Source organism: Symphodus melops, assembly GCF_947650265.1.
Source record: "Symphodus melops genome assembly, chromosome: 8".
Lineage (NCBI taxonomy): Eukaryota > Metazoa > Chordata > Actinopteri > Labriformes > Labridae > Symphodus > Symphodus melops.
The window spans coordinates 26,222,472-26,232,980 of NC_136698.1; positions in this window are offsets into that span (position 1 = coordinate 26,222,472).

Here is a 10,509-nt window from a genome sequence, read left to right on the forward strand (position 1 = left end):
AATAAAACAGTCTGAGCTTTAATATTCTTTTCTTATCAAATCAATTTAATTCACAAAACTTTATTCATCTCCGGATGTAATTTAAAGACACATATAATAGGGCTTCATATAATTTTAATATATATAATATTCAAAACCAAATGAGACCATCGGTCACAAGAGAGGCTATTTCTACATTATTAGAGTTTGTTGAAACTTCTCAAACGCGTGTGCGTGTGTGTGTGTGTGCGTGTGCGTGTGCGTGTGGTGATGCCATTAACAACTACTTAAATAAATAAATAAGTTTCATATTAGACATTTGAAATAATGAAAGATTAATATTTTATTTAAAAACTCAACGAAACAAGATCAGGAAAAAGGTAAGTCATCAGTTTGTCCACAGGGGGCGCCAAAATGGATGAAACCCAAACGTTCCTCACAGTAGCCTTTGACTACACTTGAATGGGAAAAATATATAATGTCTTTAAAAAATATGAGAAAACACATTTTTAACATCGTAAAAATCCCAGTTTTTGAATAACTTCAAGACCTTGTAAAACTCATCCTTGATCTTATCCAGCAACATATTTAGAGGTACTAAAAGCGTGACCTTGTAGGTGTGTGTTTTTAAAAGTGAAGTCGCTGTCCTCTGAAAGATTTTTGAAATCAAACTTCTTTTCTAAATCTTCTTTTGTTTGTCTGGTGAAAATCAATGATTTCGGTCGGGTTAGAGCCTGACAGATGCTCCAAGAGCTGTGAATTTAGGAAACAATAGAATCCCTCCGAGTGATGGGTGATGTTTTAGCAGAAGCTGTGTTTTAATATGTCAGCTATTAAAGCTTGTTCCTGGTCCTATCAGTGACACGCTGATGATAAGTGTCTCACAGGAGACATGCGGCGGCAGCATGTATGGACACTTAGACATTTTGTTCAAGGTCACAGAGCCGGGGAATTTCAGCTCGTATTGATCCGTGAGGGTCGGTGCTGCCGGTCAATAAAAACACGACTTAAGACGATATCAGTGTTATCCATCGCTGCGGGAGACAACAAGAGGAGTTTGGGTTTGAAAGGATTAGTAACTCCGGCAATAGATGTCACACAAACACATCTTTAGAGCCGTCACAGAAAACAAACGTGTTTCTGTTGCACAACGAAAACACAAAGGTTGTAACCTCGGAGGGATTTAGTTTCCCCGGCTGAGGAGAGTCAGAGTTACTCAGGTCTTAACGGGTATTTACAGCTCAGCTGACCTGTGATGATGTGCACTTTATGGCTGCAGTGTTGTCGCTCTGCATTCATGGAGCTGTCATTACTTTAATAGAGTGTGTCAGTGTAAACTGCAGCGTGTGGAGTTCCTGCAGTTCACAGGGAAATCTGTGTGTAATTAGTGGAAGAACAATCATCTCTGTTTCTTCTTCGTCCTCTCTTCTGTTGTCCGTCAGACGAAGCCTGATCGTGAATTCATATACTTGATGATGAATGGATTGTAATAAGAGGGGTTACCTAGATAGCTAAGTAAATAAATTGAGTTGAGTACAATCAGTATTTCCATTTAATATGGAGAACACATTAATCGATGTGAGCCAGGACGGTTGCAAAGCTCTCTCTGACACGCAGTAAAAAAAAACAAAGAAGAAGAACTCAAGCGCAGACTACACTTAAATATATTATTTAAACAAAAAAGCAAAAGCTTACTCTGTCAAATCCAACAAAACATCAACAAAAAGGGGGAAAAAACTCCAACAAGGAGCGAGACAGTTAACATAGGAACATGTATGACATGAAAAGCAAGGGCCCTGACACGTGCACAAGACACACTGTCGTCTGCTTTTTCAGTGTTTTAACGGCTGTTGAGTTCAATTTCAGTAAGTGTACAGTAATTGTTAATCACAGAGTTTGATGATACTGTCTGTAACCCTCTTGTTTAATTTAACGCCTCCTCAAGCCGCTGCTCAGACATGCAGTGAAATCCAAAACCTCTCTGACATTCCTTTGAAATTCCTCCGCAGTGACTTCTCAGAAACAACCACAGACTCCTCTCATGTGAGTCTGTGCACATGCTGATGTGCAGTCTGACTCTTGAACTACAAGTTGTGATGACTTTTCATTCCTCATCTTCATTCACTTTTTCATGAGGCTTCTCTGATGCGGCAGTGACATGACCGACTTTTACCACACGACAAACTGGAGAATGAAAGAAGTAAACAGGTTAAATCATTTGTATTTTGATGGAGTCAGGACCTTTCTTAATCAGGGTTTTCCCCAGGTTTATCTGTTGGCCTGTTTACCGCGACCCTGGAGGGTGGGGGAAGCAAGGGAGGCTCTCTCTCTCTCTCTCTCTTCATTTTCAAAACAACATTTAAGAAACTTTGAGAACTTCCGATTAATCTTTGAGAAATAAGTGTTGTTTTTGTGTAACGTGCAGCACACAGAACTCAGCATATACGCAGCTCAGTGATGCAGTTGATTGATTCTATTGTGCCAGATGTGCCTGTTTGTTTGGCTTGTAGTCTGACATCGGAGCCCTGGGTCTGTATCTGAAAACAACGAGGTGGACTCGAGGCAGGTTTACATGCTGGATGCGGGCTAGGCTGCCGACTCAATCCACCAAAGTCTGTGGAAATGAAATAAAAAATTTAAAAAAGAGCGATGCTTCTAAAGGAGAGGAACTCTGCAAAAAAAATATATACCCTGCAGGAAATACGATTATTTTACCGGGATACTTTGTCAGTGTCTGGTCCAATATGAATAGATTCTAGCTGCTAATAGCTCCAAATAATTATGCATCATCAGCTGGTGTCACTATCTGCTCATGAGTACATAATCACAAAGTGTATTCACCTTTGAATATATAATGTGGATGATATTCAGGCAGAAATGTTGATCCTGTTTTACGTCTTAATGTGGACAGAAGCTATCTGCACGCCCACCCTGGAGCTGCTCAGAAGCCAGAGGGGGGGAGGGAAATCATTTTCCAAGTTTGTTGTCAGAGTAGCCTTGTTGTAAGATTACTGTGCAGTAAGATGCAGTGGCTGTTCAATGGTTGAAGGCAGAGGATTTGTGCACATCGACAGTCTTTTTGATGCAATATGCCATTACTCCAATGTAACAAAACATAAACATTATCTCTGTCAACTGGACTTGGGTAACATCTCCATCTACAGTAGATTGCTGGTAAACAGAACCCTTGAATAAGGTGATGAAACCATAAAAAAATCATTAATTAAGCAATCATTGACTGAGGCTGTAAAATTAGCTCTCATTAAGCTCAAATGTGTCGGGCACAATGAAGCCCATTTGGTAAATGATTAACTGAAGAGAACACTTCCTGCTGCAGGTGGTATTTCACAATAAAAGGTTCACAGTAAGACAGACATTAGCCAAAGAGTTTTTTTGACAAAGTCCCACTGATGATCACAGATGACAATCTTTGATCCAAAGAATGTAAATGACTCTGAGCTCAAAGAGTAACCTCGTCCTCCTTCCATCCTTTGAATAAATCGCTGCAGTGCATCGGTAAAATGTGATCGCACTCAAACATGACAAATTCAAAGTCATTCATGAAAAAATCAAGGCACACTGTAGGATTTATATGAATAAAACCCTAATAATCAGGAAATTGCCAACAGTCTCTGAGATTAAGAAAACCAAAATCACTCACAATAGTCCAGAAGATTTTTACTTTTATCGCTGCAATGCCTGACAGAACCGTCTTGTTGCAGTTCGCTAACTTGTTAGCATGGTTCAACCTTGTCGATCTGAGGCATTTTGCCACCTCCAGTATAGTGGAGTCAATAAATCAGTGCTTCTGGTATTCTGCAGAACAAGCTTCTTTTTTATACATACAGTAGTATCATCTGTTTCAGATGAAACAGTCAGACGTGACTGAGTCAAGGTCAACAGCCCTCAGCATAAAAGCTAATAAAAGTACAGAGCATTCTTAGCACAAACAGTCCTGGTGCTTAAAGATCAGCCTGAGAGACTCTAAGGGAGTACAGGAAGCCCCAGGATTCACACATGTGGCCGCACCAGCACTGACAGTCAGCTACACTCACTGAACAGTCAGTTTGTTAACATTGAAAAAGTTTGAGTTTACTGTCAGACTGTGCAGTTTACCGAGAAGTAAATTAATCGGGAATAGGAGCAGCCAGGAACAGCTGTTTTCTCACAGGAGTGGGAGTTTTTTTTTGCTTAACTGGAAGCAGCCTGAACCTCTGCAGAGCTGGAACAGGTTCAACTGTTGTTGTTGCTGTTATCGTTCCATCTTCTGGATAAATGAGTCATTACAGGTGAAAGAATCCAAACTTGCAGGTTGTTCAGAAGAGCAAAATAATGTAGTTTGTTGCTTGTTTTGCGTCGGCCTCCATTTATTTTAAATACTTTATCTTAACCTTTTAAGACTTTATCTTAAAACACCTTCACATTTATAGAAAACAATCCAATCTCAGACACTTTGCTGTTTTTATACAAATACAGTGAAAGGAAATCCATCCATATAGGCACGAGGTTGTGAAAGAAATGGGTAAAAAGTATTTTTGGATTAGAAGTCGATTTTTCATTTGTCACATTATACTTGGGAAGGTTTCCTGATAAACATAAAAGGATGCAGATCTTTATGAATTGCTTTTGGTTGCAATAAAAAAACAAAAACATTACACAAAGTGGCTGCACGTAACCCCCCCCCCCCCCCCCCCCCCCACACACACACACACACACACACACACACAAAGGAAAACTATAAACTCTGTGAACAGCAACCCTCTTGTATTCCTTATGTCTCCATATGAAGCCCTCATGTTCCTGTCATTTTGTGCTTTTAATGTAAGGCGTGAAGGAACCAGAATTCTTCCTAAGTACAGACTGACTGTTTCTATGAGCCAAAAATAGACCTAACTGTATCTTATCATTTCAGATTCTGTTTTCAAAGTTAACAACCTGATAGCCTGCACAGTTATTGGTCGAAGATATCTCAGTAAGACTTTATCAAAACACAGCAGTGGTTCAAGAGATATCGAGAAATTTACAGAATTAGGTTACAGCAGGACACAAATGGATGCAATGGTCACCACGGGCATGATGTTATGGGGTTTGTTTACTATATTTGCTCACATGCAGGATCTGTAGGCAAGTGTCACAAGTGTTTTGGTTCCCATCAGTAGTCTTAATAGTTTCCCCCACTTGCATTTCAGCCGGCTTTGGTTGTATGCACAAGTTGGTGTTATGCAACCCTCTCAGCTTTCATCATGTTAAGTGCTATGTTGTATACTGATGATGGTGATGAACAGGGGGTGCACTATGGTGAGGTAAGTGATTGTTATTGTTGCACTGTGCATGTGTTGAACAAGAGTTCCAGTAGACGCACTGTGCTGTATGTATCAAGCATATGGTTATTAAGCTAAATCATCACACAAAGATTTAGCTTTAATGAATCACTTTGAACTGATATCTGCACATGCAAAAAAAAAAAATCTCAGAAAGTCTTCTAGTCTTAATGTATAACATAAAACATCTGTTCCTCCCTCTGGTGAAAGTCCCAGACTCTTTGGATCAATGCATTTTTCATACAATTAAAGAATTATATTAATTTCTCTGCACATGTATTTTTGTTTTATATGTACTCATTTGTAATTTTTTATTTTTAAATTTTGATTGTTGATCTTCATTATCAGACGTCTCTCCACTGTCTTTGCTTCACACACTTTTTCTTTATTGATCAATTAATCAATTTGTGTATATATACTGTACTGCTTGTTACAACATACACAACCAAGCGTCAATTCCCCAGTAATAAATGACTTGATAATTTAACTATGCTACTTTCAACTAATCTGTTTCATAGGACAGGTGCAGAGACAGAGACTTCTGAACACTGTCTAACTTACAAATAAACATTTATTTGCAATGTTTTCATGCAAGACCTTCATCAGGCCCCCTCAGTAGCAGTTTGCGTGATTAAGGTTGCCAGTAAAGGTGTGTTTGCAAGTTGGAGAGTAGAGTATTGGAGTTAACCTTTAAAAAAAATAAGATAAATGTAAAATATCCATCCATCCATCTATCTAACCATTTTCTACCACTTACCTAGGGCTGGTTCGAGGGGAACCAATCTTAGCAGAGACTTCCCTCGCCTCACCTATGGTCATGAGCTTTGGGTCATGACCAAAAGAACGAGATCCTGGTTACAAGCGGCTGAAATGGGCTTCCTCCGTAGGGTGGCGGGGCGCATAATTAAAAAAAGGGTGAGGAGCTTGGCCATGAGGGAGGAGCTATAGAGCCGCTACTCCTTCACATCGAGAGGAGTCAGCTGAGGTGGCTTGGGCATCTGGTCCAGATCCCCCCTGGACGTATCCCCAGGGAGGTGTTCCGGGCATGTTTGGGGAATGTTTGTTTGTGTTTGTGTACTTGGGGAAGACCCAGGACAAACTGGAGAGACTATGTCTCTCGGCTGGCTTGGGAACGCCTCTGGGTCCCACCAGAAGAGCCGGAGAAAGTGTCTGGGGGTAGGAACAAAGATCGACCGGTAAATCGAGACCCAGACGGAAAGATACAGCGTCTGCATGACTGCTGACGCTGCACTGATCCGTCTGTCGATCTCACATTCCATTCTTCCCCAACTTGTGAACAAGACCGCGAGATACTTAAACTCCTCCAAACTTAAAGTATTGATTTTTTTTTAATTAATATGGATTGATGTTGGGCCTTTGTGAATAATATGACAAAGATTACGGTCTAGAGCTGCTCTCTTTGTACAGTGTAAAGAGTTTCCGAGATGGAATTCTGACTTTAGGGAACGTTTCTGATGATGTTTTGGATTGGGGACTTGGAATTTCCAACTTCAGAATTCACATAAAAACACAGCATCATACTCAGCATCATAATCGTTGATTGATTCCATCGCCTTTGATGTCTTTGATGTCTTTGATGTCTGATGTCATATGATGTCATATGATGTCATTGCCCAAGAAGGTTTGTAAGCTTAGAATCAGAACTCTCATTTCAGTCCAGCCAGGAGAGACAGACAATCAGACACACAAACAGTGAGCTTAGCATTACACAAGTATTGAGAAATGGAAAGAATTGTGAAGAACAACGCCAAAAAAGGCAAAAACAAGGTGAAGAAGAACGTCGTCTTCTGCTCCTGGAATCAAGAGGGCCCAGTCCTCAGCAACCAGGAAGAAAAGAAGTTCTACGCATATATTGACGAGGACTTGTCAGACGATGAACAGTCTCTTTCACTACTTGTGAAGCCTCTTCAAAAGAAGGTTAACAAGATGAACGTATCAGAGTTTCCTTCTTTACAGAGGGAGCCATCAAAGGGGACAACTCTGGACAAACAGAAGGAGGGAAATGTCCTGGGTGGGAATGATGACACTGCAGTGACTCAAACACCACGGCCTGCAGTGTCTCTTCAATCAGAACCCGTAGAGACACACATGATCCTGACTGAAGACAAGCTGGATCCACAACCTGCAGAGAACAATGCCAAAAAAGGCAAAAACAAGGTGAAGAAGAACGTCGTCTTCTGCTCCTGGAATCAAGAGGGCCCAGTCCTCAGCAACCAGGAAGAAAAGAAGTTCTACGCATATATTGACGAGGACTTGTCAGATGATGAACAGTCTCTTTCACTACTTGTGAAGCCTCTTCAAAAGAAGGTTAACAAAATGAACGCATCAGAGTTTCCTTCTTTACAGAGGGAGCCATCAAAGACAACAACTCTGGACAAACAGAAGGAGGGAAATGTCCTGGGTGGGAATGATGACACTGCAGTGACTCAAACACCACAGCCTGCAGTGTCTCTTCAACCAGAACCCGTAGAGACACACAGGATCCTGACTGAAGACAAGCCTGATCCACAGCCTGCAGAGACTCCTCAACCAGAACCCGTAGAGACACACAGGATCCTGACTGAAGACAAGCCTGATCCACAACCTGCAGAGACTCCTCAACCAGAACCCGTAGAGACACACAGGATCCTGACTGAAGACAAGCCTGATCCACAACCTGCAGAGACCCCTAAAGAGCCACAGTCTGTAGGTGCAGCAGATCAGTCACAGCAGTCCAATGATGTGACAACTTTAAATATGCTTGAGATTATCACTAATGTGACTGACCAAGCCCCAATTCAGATCCCTGCAGAGCAGTTAAACCAAATGCATGAAGATCAGGAAGCCAAGTTGACCTCTAACATGGCTCTTCTCCTTGCTGAGGTTTCAAACAAGCAGGCCACAGCAAGAGAAGCAGTCATGGAAGTAGGGAAGCTGAAGAACGCTCTTGAAACTGAAAGGGAGAAGCGTTTAAAGACAGAAGAGTGTCTCGCCCAGCAAATCGAGGAGAACTCCAGACTGAAGGTTGGTGTGTCCCAGGCTGCTAGCCAGTGGGGACAGGAAAGGAACAATCTCCTGGGAGAACTCCACAGATTAAATGCTGAATTATGCAAGGCGCAAAAGTGGGCAAACGACCACTGGTCCTCTTCCATCAAGGCTGCACCCAACCAGGCCCATGAAGACCTGGAGAAGAAAACCAGCCAGTTGGAGGATGAAACGTCCCGTCCCTTGACTGTGGTAACAAATGAAACCTGCACCCTAAAGGCCGCACCGTTGGTGCAACAGGAGGAAACCTGCAGCATAAAGGCTGCTCTGGTCCAGGCCCAAGAGGACCTGAAGCAGCAGAAACTGCAGTGGGACGAGGAAAGATCCCGTCTTGTAGAAGAGCAAAAACAGTCAACCTGCAGGATGGAGGAGAAACTTAAAGAAGCCCAAGAGAACCTGATGAACGACAAGTGTTCATTTGAGAAAGAAAAGTTTCAGCTCCTTGTTGCTCAGAGGGATGAACGACGTAAGAATCAGACTGAACTGAAAATGTCTCAAGAGAACACTGAGAACCTCAAACACCAGTGGGAGGAGGACAAGTCCCGTCTCCTAGCTGAACATGAGGAGAAAACTCTCCGATTGAAGACTGATCTGATCCAAGCCCAAGAGTACCAAAAAGGGCAGAAACAAGACTGGGAGAAGGAAAGGTCTGAACTACTGGATGGACACACACAAGAAATCAATAGGATGCATGAGGCCCTAACAAAGGCCAAAAAGAACCTGGAAGAGGAGAATTATCAGTGGGAGGATTCCAGGTCACAGCTCGTTGAAGAATCCCTGGAGAGAAAAGCATCCTTGAACCAGGCACAAGACGAGCTGAAAAGTCAGCAGCTGCATTGGCAAAAAGAGAAAACCTGTCTCTTGAAGTCTCTGAGCATCTTGAAGAAGACTCTCGAGGAGAAAAATGAAGAGAATTGCAAGTCAACAGATGGCCTGATGGACAGACTACAGAACCTTGAATGCAAGGTGGAGGAGGTTCAGAAAAAGAAGAAGAAGTCTCTGAAGAAAAAGTTTCTAGGTCTTTTTAAAAGAGACAAAGAAACCACCTCTCCAACCTCAGGCCCCCTGTAGCGAGACTCTTCAGCCCTCCTCCCACACCTGCCCCCCCCCCCCAAACCTCCTTCATTCTACCTCCTAACCTCCCCAAACCTCAACCTCTTACCTTTGTCTTTTTGAGTCAGGGTTAAAAAGAGCCAAAGTGGCCACACACACCTTTCCCCTTCGTTATCAACCCTGAGCAGTTATTTTATTTTCTGCTCCCTTCCTGTTAGAGTTGGTGGAAGAAGGAAGAGGGGCGTAACCTTTTTTCTTTTTCCACTGACCTAAATGCACGTAAAAAAAATAAAAAAAATAAAATAAAATTTGATTGACGTCAAACTTTCAGTGCATCCTAAGATTACTTCAGATGATTTTCTAAACATTACAAGAAACAAAAGACAATAAAAGCTGTGAAAGCAATTTCGATATCTTGATTGTATTGTAATGTTTGTAGATGTTTTATTAATGATATCTTTAACTTTTACAAATCATTTTTGTAATAATTTATACATTCAATAAAATGTGTGCAACTATAGACTATTAACATAACAATTTATAGCATTACAAATAATTAACAAGCATTATTATTAACCTGCAGACAATGAGTAAGTCTTTATTATAATTGTTCTCATTAATAAGTATAACTTTATTCGTGTAGAACTTTTTAAAACAAGGATTAACAAAGTGCTTTTAAATATGCAAAGACAAACATCAAAACAAAGCAGAATAACCCAAACCACAACGAAAAACTACAAAAAGAAGGCAACCACTGATGACACACCCAACCAACTACAACAAGACCCCAACAGTAAAAGAACCCAAACAAAACCTCGACCAACATCAGAACCTGAAAATCACATGAATTCAGGCAACATAATAACACACAATAATGAATCATGCAACATCATGGAACCCAGGACTGAGACCAAGAGGACAGAGGATGTAAGACGGTTTCACATGAACAGTTAGAAGAGATAGAAACGTATGAGAACAATAAAAAAAGAGAAATATCAGGGATAGGAAATAAAAAAAGGGGGACAGGGGGTGAAACTGTCAGGGAAGCTGTGGCTGTGGGAGGGTTTGGTCATCGTGCAATAAATAAATTAATAAATACAGTCATGAGGAA